Source organism: Balaenoptera acutorostrata, chromosome 2 (assembly GCF_949987535.1).
Source record: "Balaenoptera acutorostrata chromosome 2, mBalAcu1.1, whole genome shotgun sequence".
NCBI lineage: Eukaryota > Metazoa > Chordata > Mammalia > Artiodactyla > Balaenopteridae > Balaenoptera > Balaenoptera acutorostrata.
Window position 1 is genome coordinate 125696498 of NC_080065.1, and position 21337 is coordinate 125717834.

Sequence of the window (21337 nt, forward strand, 5' to 3'; positions counted from 1 at the left end):
AGTTCCAGTGCATCTTTGAGCTTCGCAACAGCTGGATAGCTGAACTCTGGAGATTTTTATGCTTGGAGAAGATGAGGCCCTGTATGGACACCTTTTGCAGTGAGGGGAATTTGTTATCAGGCCCTTAGTTTCTTTTAGCTCTTAGGTGTATACTGGGCCTTTTTAGGTCTAGGCAACCTAGAATGGTAGGCATCAACTTTTGGGCTCTAGGGCAAAAGGAGATATTTTATATCTGCACTTTTTTCCCTTGATTTTGGCTTGGTTATAGTACTGTCTTGTGATGACTATTGTTCTAAGTGCTCAGAGTATTCTATTTTGGTTCTAAGGTGCCTGGTTCATCCCCTATGATGTTTTAACCTCCAGTGTTGATCTTAAAGTACAGGGATTTCTATATATGTACAACTATCCTGGCTTTTGTATTTGAGAGGAATGAGGAGACACTGCATTTGTGGGTTGTAGAATACATTTAGTGCACAGTCTTACCATTCTTGGTCTGAACAGGAATTCCTTTAGATTTAAAACCTTAGTGTATTCTAACCCCAATATTTTGCTTTGGAAAAAACTGTGTGGGTTGTAAAGGAGATAGTTCCTTGAATATCTGTATCTTTGAATTTCACTATAAGAGAAATAACTTCTAAGCCAAGGTGGGACAGGATTTTATTTGAGTAGGCAGTTACGGAGAGACTCTGGAGCACTTCCACTCCTGGGCTTGTGGAAGGCTTTCATTTAGACTTTGAATGAAAATTGATGAGAGATGAACCTAGAACACATTTACCTTTTACCTAGGAAATAAAGTGGGAATATCTTTAGGCTCTAAAGATTAGAGTCCATTTTTCTTTGAAACTTCCAAGAGAGACTGAAAAGGTTTGCTTTGGTCTGAATGTGAGAGAAGGATGATGTCCTTGATTTTCTGGACCATTTTTGCATAATTGTCATTGATGAGATGAAACATCACACACTTGTTTTTACTTCAGTAGTATTCTTAAATTTCTTCAGAGGTAGAGTGCTAGTGAGCTTCCAAAGTTATGAATTTCTAACTCTGTGGGCTCATGTGTTATATCTGGGTAAATGAGCTTTTGAAATAACCATTTATATGAGGCTTGTTCACGCATCCATATAACATGGAGAAGAAATTCCTGGAATATCTAGTGTCTGTTGTATATGTGTGGTAGGATATAGTCTATACCTTTGTGAGTGAAATGACCTTTTTTTCCCAAGCAAATTTCTTGGATTGTCTTTTCTCTCTGACAAGATGAGTGTCTTCTCCCATATTATTAACTTTGAATTTCCAGTGTGAAAAGACCATAAATAATATTCTTCAAAAAACACTCACCTAACTGGCATTTGATGAATAATAATAGAATCTTTATTTTCATCATACCTAGATGTTTTAGAACCAAGTATTTAGAATGTAGACATTCAGAGAGATGGGTTGGTTTGTAGTTTGAGAGCGAAGTTTGTCTTGTTCCCCGAATGGGGCAGGACTAGGTGAGAAATGAGTAAGAAATGTGGAGGCCTAGTGCATTTGCTCTAGAGTTAGTTGAAATTCTATACATTTGGTATACAGAAATGTAGATACTTTAAGGACCTCTTTTCTATTCATTATCAGAGCCTACAGCTGAGAAAAAACAAGGTGCTTTCCCTTGCTGGCTAAGTCAAAACACCTTTTAGTTTGAAGAAGGGGCTTGGATCTTTTTGTAAATTTTTTATATTAGAATTGTGCTAGCTTAGGGAATGTCACAATTTGGGGTCTTTGGTTCTTGTTGTTTTAAACATTGGGGTGAATACCTGTTTTGTATTTCTTCAGGCATGCTGAGCATGTTCCTTAGCTGTCCAAGTCCTTGAATAGAAGAGTCAGAACTTGCATTGGATTCTTTTGAAATGTACCCATTTTTCAGAATAGAAGTCAGGTTGAAAATTCTTTAAAAATCTATTTTTAAATGTTAACTTTAGATTTGTATTTTTTTTTTAAGTAAGGTAAAAGGAAAATAAAATTCCTAAAGAAAGGATTTTGGTGAGGTTTATGATCTTTAATTTTTTGTCTTAATGTATGCATATACTGTATGTATATGTGTGTGACATCTTCTTTTTAAAATTATAAAAGTAATATAGTCCTATGGTAAAAAAGTTCAACAGTGTAGATAGTAGATATAAGATGAAAAGTAAAAGTTCTCCTCACCCGTACTGACCCTTCAAATCCCACTCTTCAGAGATAACCAGTATTGAAATTTTTATTTTAGAAAAATTTCCAGGCCTATATAGGCCTATATGTATATGTATACATGTTCATATACACACTTAAAAGATAGATATCCAATTAGAAAACATTGCTGAGGATTTTTTCTTATCTTGATACAGGTGCTATATTTACAATTAGGTAAAAGCACATGGAAATTGTGTACAACATTTTATAGCAAATTATAACAAAAGCTTTGTAGGGATTTTTTTTTTTTCCTGAAGATTATTTTAAAGAGTCAAAAGCACAGGCCATACAGAGGGTCCATTCTGATTTTCTCTAATAGGAGATGGATCATTTCCTTTAGGGTTACTTATGACCTACTATCTAGATAGAGCAAAGTTTCTCAACAGCAACATATCGACATTTGGGGCCAGATAATACCTTGTTGTGAGGGGCTCTCCTGTGCTTTAGCAGCATCCCTGGCGTTTACTCACTAGATGCCAGTAAAACCCACCCAGCTGTGACAGCTAAAAATGTCCTTAGACAGAGCCAAATGTCTTGGGGGGCAAAATCACCCCTGGTTGAGAACCACTTGTCTAGAGGCCCACTCTTATCTGGGATGGCAATTTTGTCATGAATACTCTGTATTCAAAGTTCAGGTAAACAAGGTGAGTCACTGCTTTTAATAGCATCTCAGGGCTTACGCTTATAACCTGAACAAGAGAGAAATTGAAAGAGGGTACGGACAGGTGTTTTGTTTTTTTTTAAATTTATTTTATTTTATTTATTTATTTTTGGCTGTGTTGGTTCTTCGTTGCTGCGGGGGCTTTCTCTAGTTGTGTTGAGCAGGTTCTACTCCTCATTGCGGTGTGCGGGCTTCTCATTGCGGTGGCTTCTCTTGTTGCGGAGCATGGGCTCTAGGCGCGAAGGCTTCAGTAGTTGCGGCAGGCGGGCTTAGTTGCTCCGTGACATGTGGGATCTTCCCGGATCAGAGCTCGAACCCGTGTCCCCTGCATTGGCAGGCGTATTCTTAATCACTGTGCTACCAGGGAAGCCCCGAACAGGTTTAATGTTATAAATTTTCCATGGTAAATATATAATTTTAGGAAACTTAAAATGCTATATTGTTTTTGAAAAATTCATTTATTGTCCATGAAAATGAATTTCTAAAAATCCTTTATGGGGACTTTGTTCAAGGTAGAAAGGCTTTACTCCATAAATTATCATCAGTAGTGATAAAATAGGAAATATACCTTTGCATTCTAGTGAGCAAATTTTGGAGACGTGAAAATGTCGATTGAAGGAAAAATTACATGTTATTACTGTAACAATTTTTTTTTAAATTTATTTATTTAATTTATTTTATTTTTGGCTGCGTTGGGTCTTCACTGAAGCGAGCGGGCTCTCTCTAGTTGTGGCGAGCAGGAGCCACTCCTTGCTGCGGTGCACAGGCCCTTCATTGCGGTGGGCTCTCCTGTTGTAGAGCTTGGGCTCGAGGCATGCAGGCTTCAGTAGTTGTGGCACATGGGCTCAGTAGTTGTGGTTCATGGGCTCTAGAATGCAGGCTCAGTAGTTGTGGCGCCCGGGCTTAGTTGCTCCGCGGCATCTGGAATCTTCCCGGACCAGGGCTCGAACCTGTGTCCCCTGCAGTGGCAGGCGGACTCTCAACCACTGCGCCACCAGGGAAGCCCGTGTAACAATTTTTTATATCGCATGAGCATCAGCCTTGCACAAGTTTCATTCTATAAAGCCTTAAGACTTTACATAAAATGATTCGTTGGTGAGTTTGGTTATATGAATGGTGGGTCGAAACAGAGTTGATTAGGTATGGGTAGAGGATAACCTTTTTGTGAAACTCGAAGTATGTAGAGGTTTTCTTTTGGTTATTATTTAGTACATTTTCCTAGGTGATTTACATTTGTATAGTTCATAAGACTAATATAAAGGCAGATACAGTAAAAAGTCTTGACCTTACTCCTGCTCCCAAGGATCCTGCCCTTTACAGTTTTAAATTTTTATTTATTTATTTATTTTCGGCTGCGTTGAGTCTTTGTTGCCGCTCACGGGCTTTCTCTAGTTGCAGAGAGCAGGGTTACTCTTCGTTGCAGTGCGTTGGCTTCTCATTGCAGTGGCTTCTCGTTGCAGAGCACAGGTTCTAGGCACATGAGCTTCAGTAGTTGTGGCTCGCAGGCTTGGTAGCTGTGGCTCACAGGCTCTAGAGTGCAGGCTCAGTAGTTGTGGCGCATGGGCTTAGTTGCTCCGCGGCATGTGGGATCTTCCTGGACCAGGGCTCAAACCCCTGTCGCCTGCATTGGCAGGCGGATTCTTAACCACTGCACCACCAGGAAGTCCCCTGCCCTTTACACTTTTAATGTCTTAATGTCCTTTCAGAATTTCTTTACGGAAATACAAATATGTAGTTTTATTTTCCCCATTGTTATACAAAAGATAACATACTATTCATGTGAGATTTTTAAATGGTGAATTTGAGAAGAATTTAGACTTTTTATCTAATCAAAAGTGATAAAACATGTTAAGAATGTAGCATTGGAGATGAGTTTAAGCACATTCTTTTCTGAGCCTATCTGGTAGTACAGTGATGACCTCTGAAAATCAATTCTGGCCTTCTGATTCAATGAGAGTTAAGATAAATAGAATAGCAGTTTTTAAAAAGTATTAGTCTTGAGTTGGCAAGGAAAAAGAAGAGAAATGAGGTGTCTACTTTTTTTTTTTTTGCCCAAATTTACCTTCCTACAGAACCAAAGTTTTAAGAAATAAAATAAATTCTTTTCTTTCTTTTTCTTTTTTTTTTTCAATCCACTATAAATGAACTGTTCCAATATATCTATCTTCTTGGACCTTATTATTTACAATTTTCCTCTCCTGTTGCTTGTCTGCAAAGTCATAGAATCCTGGTGATAATCCTATTTCATCTCATTTTTAGGTAACTGCTACCATTTATTGAATGCTTATTATATTCCAGTACCATACTATATATTTTGGTTATTTTGTTTAATCACTCAACACCCCTTTGAAGTAGGTATTATCTACATTTCTATAGATGCATAAGTGTAGGTTCAGAGAAATGATGAATCCAAAAAACAAAAAAACAAAAAAATGGTTAAAATGTTATACAGCTAGTAAGTGGTAAAGCTAGGATTTGAATCCAGAACTCATGCTGCTATTTTGCTTCTTCTGATTAAGAACTAGGCAAAGTTTTTGGTTGCCAATGCTGTGTCTCCAATAAATGCTTGCTTAATCCCTATTGAAGTTTTCATAGATCTATAGTGAAATGAGAAAAGTAAGGATAATGCAGTGAATTTCTCATAAAGCTGTCTTTTCCCACTTTTTTCTTTTTTTTAATAACAATGATTTTTTAAAATTTATTTATTTTATTTATTTATTTTTGCCGGCGTTTGGTCTTCGTTGCTGTGTGCGGGCTTTCTTTAGTTGAGGCCAGCGGGGGCTGCTCTTCGTTGCATTACATGTGCCTCTCATTGCGGTGGCTTGTCTTTGTTAGGGAGCACGGGCTCTAGGTGTGCGGGCTTCAGTAGTTGTGGCACATGGGCTTAGTAGTTGTGGCACATGGGCTTAGTAGTTGTGGCTTGCGGGCTCTAGAGCACAGGCTCAGTAGTTGTGGCGCAGGGGCTTTGTTGCTCCACGGCATGTGGGATCTTCCTGGACCAGGGCTCGAACCCGTGTGCCCTGCATTGACAGGTGGATTCTTAACCACTGCGCCACCAGGGAAGTCCTCTCACTTGTTTCTATCTTGAGATAATGCCCTTCCAACTATTATGAAATTAATTTTTTAAATATCCGTGTTTGACAAAATATCAAATTGGAAAGTTCATGTTAGGACTCTGGGTAAAGCCTCAACAGTCTGGGAACCATTGATCTGAATGACTTGCTCAGGATCACACAGCTAATTTATAGTAGAAAGTAGGTTATGTGACTCCCGTTATAGTTATCTTAACTGCTATATTGTCCTGCTGACTGTTTCTCTTCTGATTCATGAATTTAATTAGTTGCTTAGGAAATGCCTTCTCAAACTAGCATTTAATCCGTAGTTGACCCTGTTGGAAAACTTTTATATTATGAAATTGGTGACTGCCATGTAGATCAATCAATATATTAAGAAGGCAGTCAGGGACTTCCCTGGTGGTGCAGTGGTTAAGAATCCGCCTGCCAGTGCAGGGGACACGGGTCCGAGCCCTGGTCTGGGAAGATCCCACATGCTGCAGAGCAACTAAGCCCGTGCTCCACAGCTGCTGAGCCTGCACACCAGAGTCCGCGAGCCACAACTACTGAGCCCAAGTGCAACAACTACTGAAGCCCACACGCCTAGAGCCCGTGCTCTGCAACAAGAGAAGCCACCCAATGAGAAGCCCACGAACCACAAGGAAGAGTAGCCCCCGCTCGTGGCAACTAGAGAAAAGCCCGCATGCAGCAACAAAGACCCAATGCAGCCAAAAATAAAAATAAATAAATTAATTAAAAAAAAATAATTAAAAAAAAAAAAGAAGAAGGCAGTCAAAGGTGTGCTATTGAGTATTGGAGGAACACTACTTTAAGGTAATTTTGTAATTGCACTTAAACTCGGAAAGTCTAGGTCTTATTATTATTCATTTTAAGAGAATTAAGAAATATTAGAAGTACCAATATAGGAAGGCATATACCCAACTTTGCACCTTTGCCACTATGGGAAACATTGATTTTAATTTGTGAAAATTAAAATCTGTGTGCTATTCTATTGGTAGTTACTTACAGTGTATGGTTCCTATGAATAAAGATCATTTGCCTTATGATGATTGACTGGTTTACCTTTTTTCTGGTCAACTTTACCTAAATCAGGAGGAAAGTAAAGTTGTATATAAAGCTTTTTTTTATTTGATAAGCTGAGATTTAGCAACAGTTTGTCAAAGAACACATTCTGCTCTTCCTCCCCTATACATCCTTCTGTTCTCACAAAGTTTTTCCCTTAATGGATGATGTTTTCATTAGTAGAAAGAGTTTGTTTGTTTGTTTGTTTTTTTAAAGTAGATGTCCCACTGTATCCTAGTGGTTTGATTCACTGCGTTAGTTTGCAATTTTGAAAAGAAAAAGGCAAGTACACTCCCAGGGTTTAGCCCCAAGAAACAAAGAGTTGAACAGGAGAACAGTTTATTAAATTGTCAAGTTTTGATGCTTTGTAATGAGGACAGTTAGGTTGAGAACAATTTTTTTTAATTGTGGTAAAACAAGGATAACAAAATTTTACCATTTTAACCATTTTTTAAAATGTGTTAAAATATACATAACATAAAATTTACCTGTTTTTTTTGGCCATGCCATGTGGCATGTGGGATCTTAATTCCCCAACAAGGGATTGAACCCCCGCCCCCTGCAGTGGAAGTGCAAAGTCTTAACCACTGGACCGCTGGGGAAGTCCAGAATTTACCATTTTAAGCATTTTAAAGTGGTTTTAAGTACATTCACATTGTTGTGCAACCATCACCACCAGCCATCTCCAGAACTTTTTCATCTTCCAAAACTGAAACTTTGTACCCATTAAACAGTAATGCCCTGTCCTCCCTTCTTCAGCCCGTTAGCAACCACAGTTCTGCTTTCTTTCTCTATGATTTTGACTACTCTAGGTATCTCAAGTGAAATCATACAGTTTTTCTACTTTTTGTGACTGGCTTATTTTACTTAGCATAATGCCTTCAAGGTTCATCCATGTTTGCAGCATGTGTGATACTTAGCTGAATACTATTCTTTTTTTTTTTTTTTTTTAAAGGATTTTCTTATTTATTTATTTATTTATTTATTTATTTATTTATTTTTGGCTGTGTTGGGTCTTCGGTTCGTGCGAGGGCTTTCTCCGGTTGCGGCAAGCGGGGGCCACTCTTCATCGCGGTGCGGGGACCGCTCTTCATCGCGGTGCGCGGGCCTTTCTCTATCGCGGCCCCTCCCGTCGCGGGGCACAGGCTCCAGACGCGCAGGCTCAGCAATTGTGGCTCACGGGCCCAGCTGCTCCGTGGCATGTGGGATCTTCCCAGACCAGGGCTCGAACCCGTGTCCCCTGCATTAGCAGGCAGATTCTCAACCACTGCGCCACCAGGGAAGCCCTGAATACTATTCTATTGTATGTGTATACCGTATTTTGTTTATTCATTCATCTGTTGATGGACCCTTGGATTGCTTCTCTGCCTTTTGGGTGGTGTGAATATGCTGCTGTGAACATAGGTGTATAAATACCTGTTCAAGTCCCTGCTATTGCTGCTTTTCTGGTATATACCCAGAAGTGGGATTGCTGGATCATCTGTTAATTCTATTTTTTATTTTTTGAGGAACCACCATACTGTTTTCCATAGCAGCCGTACCATTTTACATTCCCACTGGCAAAGCACAAGGATTCTGATTTCTCCATATTCTAGCCAATACTTGTTTTCTGTTTTTGAGAATAGCCATCCTAATGGGTGTGGTTATGATGTTGAACATCTTTTTCATGTGCTTGTTGGCCATTTGTGTATCGTCTTTGGAGAGATGTCTATTCAAATCCTTTGCCTCTTTTTTTTTTTTTTTTTTGGCCACACTGCCCAGCTTGTGGGATCTTAGTTCCCTGATCAGGGATTGAACCTGGGCCCCTGCAGTGAAAGCGCCAAGTCCTAACCACTGGACCACCAGGGAATTCCCCCTTTGCCCATTTTTAATTGGGTTGTTTTTTCATTGTTTAATTGTAGGAGTTCTTTGGATATTAATCCCTATCATATGTATAATACGTATAATTTGCACGTATTTTCTCACATTCCATTGGTTGCCTTTTTTACTCTGTTGTCCTTTCGTGCTTAAAAGGTTTTAAGTTGAGATGAAGTTCAGTTTATCTGGTTTTTTCTTTTATTGTCTGTGCTTTTGGTTTCATATACATAAAGTTGTTGCCAAATCCTATGTCATGAAGATTTTTTCCCAATGTTTTCTTCTAAGAATTTTTATCCTTTTAGCTCTTACATTTAGGTCTTTGAGCCATTTTGAGTTAACTTTTGTTTTTGGTGTAAGGTTAGCATCTAACTTCATTCTTTAGCTTGTGGATATCCAGTTTTTCCAGCACCACTTGTTGAAAAGACTGTAATTTCTCCATTGAATGGTCTTGGTATCTTGGTTGAAATTAATTGATCATATATGGGAGGGTTTTTTCTGGGCTCTCTGTTGTATTCCATTGGTCTATATGTCTGACTTTATGCTCGTATCTCACTGTTTTTATTACTGTAGCTTTAGTAGTAAGTTTTGAAGTCAAGCAGTATTAATCCTCCAACTGTGTTCTTCTTTTTCAAGATTGTTTGACTAGCCAGGGTTCCTTGAGATTCCACGTGAATTTTAGGATGGGTCTTTGTATTTATGTAAAAAATGCTGTGGGATTTTGATAGGGATTGCATTGAATCTATAGATTGCTTTATGAGAACAAGTTTGAATACAAATCTTACATAATTGTTTCACCACAGTAGATATTAGCAAATCAAAAAGCTTGAGACTGACAAAACATTTGAAAGCTTCTATGACAGGAAGAGACTGAGCACTCACTGATGTCCTCCCTGAAGCCATTGAACCCAGTTCACATGGAATACTGTGCTCTAAGTAGATGTTTCTTTTTTCTTTTCTTTTTTTTTAAGTCTTTATTGGATTTGTTACCATATTGCTTCTGTTTTATGTTTTGGTTTTTTGGCCACGAAACACATGGGATCTTAGCTCCCTGACCAGGTATCGAACCCGCATCCCCTTCGTTGGAAGGCGAAGTCTTAACCACTGAACACCAGGGAAGTCCCTAAGTAGATGTTTCTGTAATATAATCGTTATTTTTTCCCTGTTTGCCCTCATATTGACTAATTTGTGATTGATCATGATGCTTCACATGTTGATTAAATGCTAGGAAGAATACTTTTTATCCTTTTTATCACTAGAGATGGGATGAGTTCCATTTTGGAAAAATTGTCTCAATCTGGTATTAAGTCTAGATAAATGAACCTGTAGTATTTTCTTTAATGATGTAGAATTTAAAAGTTTTCACATAGGCATTTTATGAAATCTGAGTCAGAAAGTAAAGGTTTGGCCGTGTCAGTTGATACTTTGAGTGGTACACTTTGAAAGTACTTCCAGCACTTATCAGCTTCTAATTGATTTTCTCCTGGTGTTTACCTATTCTGCTAAATCTCTACATTTCTATTTTGGCCTTTTAAAAATTGTGCAGTTGATAAATTCAGTAACATATGTGACACAGACTGTCATTATCAAAGAGCAAATCTCCAAAGGGGCAGTAGTCCAATTATATTGGATACATTCTCTCTTTTTTTTGCTACATTTTATTTTGATATAATTTCAAACTTACTGGAAAGTTGCAAGAGTAGTACAAAGAACTCCTCCCATATATCCTTTATCTAGACAGACCAATTTTGTTCATTTTGTCCCATTCCTCTCTCTCTCGACAGACAAGTAATTTATTTTCTGAATCATTTGAAAGTAGACTGCATGCATCCTGTCTCTTTTACCCTTAAATTCTTTAGTGTATCTTCCCTAACAACAAAGGCATTCTCTTACATAACCACAGTGCATTTATCAAAATAGGAAATTTAATAAATTTCCAAAGTATTTTTCAAATTCAAATTCCCAAAGTTAAAAAAATTGAAATAGAATTCACATAATATAGAATTCACTCTTTAAATTGTACAATTCAGTGGTTTTTTTAACACATTCAAAAAGTTGTGCAACCTTCACCGTTATCTATCTAAAAAAATTTTCATCACCCCCAAACAAAACCTGGTACCCATTAGCAGGCATTTCCCATTCTGCTGTCCCTGCAGCCTTTGGTAATCACTATTTTCTGTCTCACTGGATTTGCCTAGTCTGGGCATTTCATATAAATGGAATCATACAATATGTGATCTTTTGTGCCTCACTTCTTTCACTTAGTATATTGTTTTCAAGATTTCTACATGTTGTATCATGTATCAGTACTAAATTGGATAATATGTTTTGTGGATATACCACATTTTGTTCATTGGTTGATGATATTTGGATTATTTCCACATTTTGACTGTTGTAAATAATGATATTATGAACATTTGTGTACAAGTTTTTTATGACGATATCTTTTCAGTTCCCTTGAGTGTATACCTTGGAGTGAAACCTTGATCATATTATAACTCTTGTTTTATTTTCTGAGAAACCACCAGGCTGTTTTCTGTAGCAACTGCATGATTTTACATTCCCAGCAGTGTATGAAGGTTCCAATTTTTCCACATCCTTGCTAACATTTTTTTTTTTTTTAAATAGCCATGCTAGTGGGTATGGAGTTTTTGGTTGTTTTTTGTTTTTGTTTTTTTTAAAAATAAATTTATTATTTATTTTTGGCTGCCTTGGGTCTTTGTTGCTGTGTGCGGGATTTCTCTAGTTGCGGCGAGCAGGGGCTACTCTTCATTGCAGTGCGCAGGTTTCTCGTGGTGGCTTCTCTTGTTGCAGAGCATGGGCTCTAGGCGTGTGGGCTTCAGTAGTTGTGTCACGTGGGCTCAGTAGTTGTGGCTTGTGGGCTCTAGAGCGCAGGCTCAGTAGCTGTGGCTCGCGGGCTTAGCTGCTCCGCAGCATGTGCGCTGTTCCCAGACCAGGGCTCGAACCCGTGCCCCCTGAACTGGCAGGCGTGTTCTTAACAACTGCACCACCAGGGAAGCCCCTGGAGTTTTACCTCATTGTGACTCTGATTTGCATTTCCCCAATGACTAATGAAGTTGAGCATCTTTTCATGTGCTTGTTGTCCATCTGTATGTCTTTGGAGAAATGTTTATTCAGATCTTTCTCCCATTTCTTGGTTGGGTTGTCTTTTTATTGTTGAATCATGTTTGTTGTTTGTTTTTAGGAAAAAACATGTATTCTGGATACCAGTCCCTTATCAGATACATGATTTGGAAATATTTTCTCCCTTTCTGTGGGCCATCTTTTCACTTTCTTGATTGTGCCATTAAATTTGATTTTTTTAAGTCTTTTAATAAATTATTTATTTATTTTTGGCTGTGTTGGGTCTTCATTGCTGCACACGGGCTTTCTCTAATTGCAGTGAGTAAGGGCTACTCTTCGTTGTGGTGTGTGGGCTTCTCATTGCAGTGGCTTCTCGTTGCAGAGCATGGGCTCTAGGCGTGCGGGCTTCAGTAGTTGTGGCACACGGGCTCAGTAGTTGTGGCTTGCGGGCTCCAGAGCGGAGGCTCAGTAGTTGTGGCGCACGGGCTTAGTTGCTCTGTGGCATGTGGGATCTTCCTGGACCAGGGCTCGAATCCATGTACCCTGCATTGGCAGGCAGATTCTTAACCACTGCACCACCAGGGAAGTCCTGTGCCATTAAATTTTAAATTTTGGTTGGGCCCAATTTTTATATTTAACTATTTTTTCTTTTGTTGCTTGTGCATTTGGTGTCATGTCTAAGAGACCATTGCGTAATCCAAGGTTATGAAGATTTACACCTGTTTTCTTCTTTTTTTCTAAGAGTTTTATACTTTTAGCTCTTATATTTAGGTCTTTGATCCATTTTGAGATTTTATATAAGATGTGAGGTAGAGATCTAACCTCATTCTTTTGAATGTGGATATCCAATTGTCCCAGCACCATTTGTTGAAAAGATATTTCTTTCTCCATTAAATTGTCTTGACACCCTTTTCAAAAATCAGTTGACTTTAAATGTGATGGTTTATTTCTGGAGTGTTTATTTCTATTTTATTCCACTGTTTTATATGTCTTCTCATGCCAGTTCCATACTGTCTTGATTACTGTAGTTTTTTGTAGTAAGTTTTGAAATTGGGAAGTGTAAGTCTTCCAATTTTGTTTTTTTTTAAGATTCTTTTGGCTATTCTGGGTTACTGGATATGTTTGTGCTCTTCATCTGGTCTTCAGAAGAGGTATAATAGAGGGTATTTTATATGGTACAGAATTTGTGGTCACACACGAAAACCACCCCATCTCCATTAATAATATTCCATTTCTTGAAATTTCCGCCCCTCTTGTATACACTGAAGGTGGATGGTTGGGAACTCTTATGATTTAAACCTGTGTTTGCTAGGCTACCAGAAGAGGAAGTTGTTGTAGTGTTTGTTTGTTTGTTTATGCATCCCCTCCCTGACAAAGCCTGGATACATGTTTGAGAGGAGACAAAACTGAAGAGGGAGGAGGTGATTAGTTTGGGTAGTTGTAGTCTAAGTACATCTGATGTGGACTATATATAGCTTGCAAGAAGAATATGGACAGAATTTCTTTTTCCAGGATAATAAACAAATGGATAAGTGGAATAAAATATAAAACATAGCAACTAGAGTTTTTGCATCTAGTATCTTCTAACAATTGCTTAGGAGGTGAGAATTCAATATTTGAGTAACACACAATTAGCTTGACACCCAAGCCAGTGTTATCACCTGTGTGATTAAATTGCAAAAACAAATCTTGGATGTTACTGCTCAAATGGTCCCAATTATTTTTTTTTTTTTAACACATTTTTTATTTATTTTATTTTATTTTATTTTTTTTTAGAAATTCACGTTCTTTTATTTATTTATTTATTTATTTATGACTGTGTTGAGTCTTCGTTTCTGTGCGAGGGCTTTCTCTAGTTGCGGCAAGTGGGGACCACTCTTCATCGCGGTGCGCGGGCCTCTCACCATCGTGGCCTCTCTTGTTGCGGGGCACAGGCTCCAGACGCGCAGGCTCAGTAATTGTGGCTCACGGGCCCAGTTGCTCCGTGGCATGTGGGATCTTCCCAGACCAGGACTCGAACCCGTGTCCCCTGCATTGGCAGGCAGATTCTCAACCACTGCACCACCAGGGAAGCCCCCGGTCCCAATTATTTTAATTTACTAGTTATTTTGACTCTGAATAGTGAGAATCTGTACTATATTTTAGTACCTGTTTTGCTTGAGACTTGACTGACAAGTTAACAAAGAAAAGTTTATTTTCTTTTAGGTTGAAGAGACCATTATTTAAGGCTATACTTACATCAGGTGCATGTATTTGACCTATTACCACCCCCCCAACAAAATTTTGAATAATATGATAACAGTATCAAAAGTACTTACTACTATGTATTATCTCCTTGTTAATCTGTTGAAAGCATGCTCTCATTCTCTACAGAGGAAAATCAGTGTTTAGTTTGGGGTAGGGCCTCTTTTTCGTGAACAGACATCATGCATAATAAAATTATATCTTTCAGAGATTAGAGTCCTTGGCACTCCGTTTAAGAATTCTGATTGGTATCGTAGGGTAGATTCCACAATAATTTAACTAGAATCTACTATTTGTTAAGCTTAGTGCTGGGCTTTGGGATTACAAAGATGAAAAAATGTGGTCCCTGCCCTTAAAGACATTAGGCTTTTCAGGAACGTGAACATTTCATAGAATGTGAAAACAAGGTAAATTATTTATTCAAATTATATTTGCCCTTCTAAACTAGTTTTACATAATAACAAATTGTATTTGAGTATGTGTTCTAGGCATGTGTACCTTAATTGCATCACCTCATTTAATATTTTCCTAGTCTTGTGACAGTCCAAGATCCTAAACTCAATATATGGATCATTGCCCTGTGTTAGTTGGATGATCACTATAAAGGTTGATGTTTGGATGTCTTACTTCAGGAGTTTGATGGACTTTAAGTGACAGGTTTAAAGGGGCAATGATTTAAAATGAAAGGATACAAAGTTCATCAGCATAAGATATTTGAGCAAAACCACAACTGCTTCATTATGTTCTATAAACTCTCCAAGCATGTCCTGCTCCAGAGCCTTTGGCATTTGCAGTTGGCTCTCACAGGAGCATTCTTCTCTTAGATATGCGTGTGGCTTCCCTCTCTCACTTATTTTAGCAGTCTGCTAAGAGCCCTTCCTACTGCCTACTGTATGTACGTTCCATAAACATCTCAGATTCACAATTCTAAAACTGAACTCATCCCTTCCCCTTCTACCCCTATCCCTTCCCCACCCCACCTTTGTAAATTGCATTGCCCTAAAACTAGTCAGTGTAGTCAGAAACCTTGAAGCTTGCATCTGCTATCTCTTACCACACACATCCAAACAGGTACTAAGTCCTGTAGGTTCTTTCTTAGCATCTTGTTTGTCTCTTTCTCTGTATTCTCACTGCTTCTGCTGTAAATCAAGCCATCATCTTTCACCTGAACTTATTGTAGTAATCCCTGGCTCTATCTACCTCTGTGATTATACCTCTAATTCTTCGTTTACCCTGCTAGCACGGTAAGTTCTCTAATGCCAGTTCAATCATGTCACTCCTTTGGCAAAAAGGCTTCCCATTCCTTAGATAAAGAATAAATCAAATTCCTTGGTATGGCATACAAGGTTATTTAGGATTTGGCTTCTGTCTGTTTCTATCCTTGCTGTATCCTACTTTATTTGCTTTTTATATTCCAGCCATACCAAATTGCTGTAGTTCTCTGAACATATCAAGCTATTAAACGTCCCAAGTAATTTGCTCTCACTGCTTTGGCTTCTAGAATCATGATAATAACTACTACATACTGAGTGTTTATTGTCCACTGGACTAAATGCTTACCTTTATGTTCTTAAATAAACTTTACAACTACCATATGAAGAAAGTGATACTATTCCCAATTTACAGATGAGGAAACTGAAGCTTAGAGACATTGTATAATATGCACAAAGTTGTACATCTAGTGATGGAGCCAGGATTTGAATCAGGTTTCTTGGAATGTAAAACCCATGCTTATAACTACTACTCTACACTGCAGCTGTCACTAATGGCCCTGTTCTCCATCCTGTTGGTTACCTTCTTGTTCCAGGTCATCACCTCTGATTTCCTTCATTACTACCCCAACTGGAATTGACCATTTCTTCCTTCCTCTGTGTTCCCATGTTGTCTGTATATAACTCCCTGTTAAATAGCATCTATAGTACTTTATTGCATTTATTTGATTATATGCCTTAATGAGCAGGAATCATGTCTTATTTATTTTTGTGTTTCCCATATACAGTAGAATGTCTGGCACTTAGTAGGTGCTTATTAAATGTTGGGTTTAATAAGCCAATGTATGTTGAATACATGTATAGTGTTTAATATGCTCAGATTACTTGTTAGCCTAAGACAACATAATGGGTTTTATATTTTTGTGGAGTAGAGAGTAAGAGTATAGGAACACAAGGTCCTTAGACAAAATGACCTTAATAATAGTAGTAATGGTAATATTAATAGTAATAATAACTAATATTTGTTGAGTGATTACCATGTATTAAGCACTGTTGGTACAATTTTAGATATAGTATCTTGCTTAATCATCAATAACCCTGTGATGTAGTTACTACTATTATCCTTATCTTATAGCTGAGGAAAATGAGGCTAACAACGGTAAAAAGAGTTAGGTAAGATGGCACTGTGAACAGTGGGCTAGTGTTCTAAGAGTCCTTGCTCTTAGTCATTATGCTCTCCTCCCATTATTGGTATGAATTGGAGGTTTATGGGTGTCTGAGGCTCTTTTTAACTTATTAAAATTAAGTATTTCTTTGGTGTGTTTGATGCTTATTTTTTTATTTAGGGTAATGAGCAGAAGCCAGGACTTCTTTCTAACCTCAGTCTTACCCATTTATTATGATAGGGCAAATACAGAATAACATTTCAACATTAAGACTTTCTTGGACTTAATTGCCAGGTTCTTCATTCCTTGTGACTTTCCTAATGAATATGTGAGGAGTCTTCTCTTTTTTTAAATGTATTGTGGCACAAATTTTGTTGTATGTATGTTGGTCAGAAATAATGTAGTTGTACTGCCAGAAATTACTATATAAAAGCATGATTTGTCTGTCTCTCTAAGAACTCTGGCAGAGAGGAGTTTGTGGGCTTGATAATCTATTACATTTAATTTAATGTAAAGGTTTTTCCTGACATTGCTGTTATTGTTAAACTGCAACATCATGATGCTTGTAGATTCTCTGTTTACTTCATTGGTTAGTACGCATTTGTTTTAGTCATACTACACTGTTTAGAAGAGTCACTTAATACAGTTTGGTGTGGTGAAAAGGGTGTGAGCTTTGGAGTCTGAAACATGGCTTCAGATACCTGTGTGGTTATGTGATCTTGGGTAAGTCACTTAACTTTTCTGAGTTTCAGTTAAAATGAAGATGTTAATCTACTTCACTGAGTAGTAAAGATGATGGAGTGGAATAATATATGGAAAATGCACTTAATGGTAACTATTATTTAAAAAAAAAAGCCTTTCCTTTCTCCCATGTTTAGAAACTTCAAAAAATAATAGATTCTGTATTAAAACTATGGTTTAGAAATGAAGTTTTTGTAGTTGACTAAAGTGGAGTTAATTTTCTCCAGCTTTAACTGAGAATTAGGAAAAGCCTGATGGTTCTCTCTTGTGCTGTTTAAACTAATTAACTTCAGAAATCCCAAGGTAACAGTTATGTTTTTTGAGAAGAGGATTGTGGATCTGAAATTGGGCATACAGTTTCCCTTGTAGAAAGAAACTTGAGCACTTTTTACGACGAGGCATATGGCCTTTGCATTTCATTACTTCCAGATGTTGTTGCTGATTATATTGGGCCTTACAGTATCAGCAAAACTCATTCCTAAATTTATAATTATTTGGTCTCAAATTGCATCTGTATTACTTTTTCCTTTTGAGTGGATCTTGGAGCATGTTTGTGGTGGATGCAACTGTTGAAACTTTGGAGTACCACATTTTTTGCAAAAAGGAATTACTATGTCTTTCAGTAATTATCTCTTGGAATGCTGACCCATCCTTTTTGCTGCTCCAAGTAGTAAGCTACCTGCATTCTAAAATTGGTATGATTCTGATTTAAAGACTTTGGGTGGGGAAAGGTAAGACATGTTTATCTCTCCAAATGTTAACTAAGAGAGAAGAAAAATAATAGCAAGTACATTTTAAAAATATATATTTTTTAGATGTTTAAATGTTTTATTTGGCTTTTCCTTTTTAATTATCAAATCTGAATTTCTTGAGGAAGCTTTATTTTTGAAGGTTTATAAGAAGAGGTAGTGAAAAATAAAGATTTAGCCTTCCTCTTGAACTTTCTCATAGCTCTAGTTGGAAATCATGGGAGTGATGATGATTCTTTTTTTTTTCTTTCTGGCTGTGTTGGGTCTTCGTTGCTGTGCGCAGGCTTTCTCCAGTTGCAGAGAGCGGGGGCTACTCTTCGTTGCGGTGCGTGGTGGCTTCTCGTTGCGGAACGTGGGCTCTAGGCGCACAGGCTTCAGTAGTTGTGGCACATGAGCTCAGTAGTTGTGGCTCACAGGCTTTAGAGCACAGGCTCAGTAGTTGTGGTGCACAGGCTTAGTTCCTCCGTGGCATGTGGGATCTTCCCGGACCAGGGCTCGAACCCTTGTCCCTGCATTGGCAGGCAGATTCTCAACCACTGTGCCACCAGGGAAGTCCCGAAATTTTGGGTTTTTCTGTTGTTGTTTGTTTGTTTGTTTCTTGGTGGAAGTGAGTTTTGGCCAAATCATAGCTAGGTTAATAAATGATTTTTTCCTAATTAGATTTTGGCCAGGGTGACTGAGGTTTTTTTTTTTTTTTTTTTTTTTTTTAGGTGGTAATAGCTGAGTCTGTGGTTATTCTCCCTAGTAACTATTGCCATCCAGTGGTTCATTTTGAAATGTCATATGGGACAAAATGCTTGTTCCCCTTTTCCTCCCTTCTACCTTTGTTTAAATTCTAGTTGAATCTAAAAACCACACATTTTTTTTAGAAGAAAGGAGGGAGAAAAAAGACTTTTGAGGAGGAAGACATAAAGAGTTTGCCTTTAGCGTTTTAGAAGAGATAACCTATAAGGGAAAAAACAGGTAGTTTTTTGTGGGCCAGATTTCCTCTCATTCTTTTTCCTCCATGTTTTATTTTTGTAGCTAATCAGAAGTAGGAAAAAAATCTGCCATGTTTAAGACTTGAAATAAACTTTCTTGCCATTGGTTAAAAACAGTACCACTATAGGTTGATGTTTTATGTTTGCTGCTGAATGTAGCTGCTGGATAGAGATGAGCTGTGTAACTACCGTTAAGCAATAAGGAAATTTCTGTGACCTTTTAGTTGTATGTAGGAAACTATGAGCCTTATATATTCATTTGCATGATGAAAACTAATTTCATTAGATATAATATTACTTTGAACTTATCTATTATTTAGACATTTTTTTGGTGTTATATCACTGAGCCTTTATATGAAATGTATGGTATTGGTCTTACTATTTCCATGTAGCTATAAATGGTTTCCATCTTGACTGGCCAGATACCTTTTGAGGTAATGCTGTTGCAATCGGCATTGCAACAATATGTGTTTCAGCAGGTTTATCAGGTAAGATAGTTATGAACTGCCAGAAGCAATCCCCCAAATAGTCCCAAAGTAATAGGCATAACTGGTTATTTTATCCTTTTATTGAATCCACATTGAGACAGGCTTTTAAAAGTTTATGGAAAGTAGGACAAAAAAATATGAGAATTGAATGCCTTTTGGCACATCTAATCGACGCAAATATATTCAAGTCATTTACGTGTATAGTTATGTATAACTTATTCTGGGAACTTAAGATTTTCCCCACAAGTGTTACAGATATTTCAAATTTGATCTTGTGGGTCAGAACTTAAATATAAAATGCCTAAAACTACATTTGAAAATTCAAGTGATTCTCACAAAGAAAAAAAATTGTAACTATGTGAGGTGATAGATGTTAACTAAACTTATTGTGGTAATAATTTCATAATATATACTGTTAGCAGTCACTCCCATTCTTCCTTTCCTGACTCTTCAGGAGACCATTAATCTTCTTTCTGTCTCTGTGGATTTGCCTGTGCTGGACATTTCATATAAATGGAATCGTACAATATGTGACTTTTTGTGTGTTCTTTCATGCTAAGCATGATATTTTCAACGTTTGTCAGTGTTACAGCGTGTGTCAGTACTTGGCTGAATAATATTCCATTGTATGGATATACCACATTTTGTTTATCCATTTACTAATTAACAGACATACGGGTTTTTTCCCACTTTTTGTCTACTATGCATAATGCAGCCATGAACTTCTATGTACAAGTTTTTGTATGAACATGTATGTTTTCAGTCTTCTTAGGTATATGCATAGAAGCGGAATTACTGGGTCACATGGTAATTCTGTGTTTAATTTTTGAAGAACTGCCAAACAGTGTCCCACAGTGGCTTCATCATTTATACTTCCACTAGCAATGTACAAAGGACCTTACATTTTTTAAGAGTGGATCATTCGTCACTTTCTAAGTGCATCTTCAAGCCCATTTTTTATTTCATTCCCTTACTCTCCACCCACATGTCTGACCACCTATTGAAATTCTTTGCATCCTTCAAAGCCTAGCTCAAATGCTACTTCTTGTACAAAGTCTTCTTGGATTACTGGGGCTGGAAGTGATTTCTCTTTAATGCATATAGTTTTACCATTTATTTCTCTTGGAGGCCTTTTGTGATAGTTGTTGGTGTCTTTGACATTTCTCCTACCACATTTTTGTACTGTCTTGGTATTGTACTTTGTATAAAACAGGACTTCAAAAAAAAAAAAACAGGACTTCAATAAATATTGGAGAATGAATGGGAGAGAATTGGAAATCCTTAACTTGGATTTTTAAAAAGTTACATAATACATGTAATCTGTATTTGTCTCTGTAATATGTGTAATACTACATCAGACCAGTGCTTCTTATAAAATAGACATATTAACATCTAAATACCATATTTAATAAATTTCAGAATTTGGAATGGTGGTTTTTATTTGTCCTTACAACTGGCAGGTATATGTATCGGCAAATATGTAATAATTTCTTGCGCTTGCAACAAACTCTTTGTTGTACAAGTAGTTACCTTTCAAAGCATTTGAAAACTGGTAGTCTACATTTGTCTGCTGGCATTGATCTAGAATGACATCTTTGTCTGTAATTATATATTAAAGCATCTGTATTACAACATAGTACATGGCTCAATGTTACTGGGTCTGAAGTTAAAGATTTATTTTATAAAAATAAAGTATATCACTAGATAATAAAATATTGTTATATCCACATCATTTTAATTTTACTGTCTTTATTAGGATATCTTTATTTGGTCTCCATTGTGAAAATTGATGACCAACTAGTCAAGTATTCCAAATAATG

General features: G+C 37.3%; 1 protein-coding gene across 4 annotated transcripts in view; it reads left to right on the top strand.

Annotated features, from left to right (window-relative positions):
• The window catches only part of ANKHD1 (ankyrin repeat and KH domain containing 1), a 115979-nt gene that overhangs the window by 1067 nt on the left and 93575 nt on the right, over positions 1 to 21337 (top strand). The window lies entirely within an intron of this gene.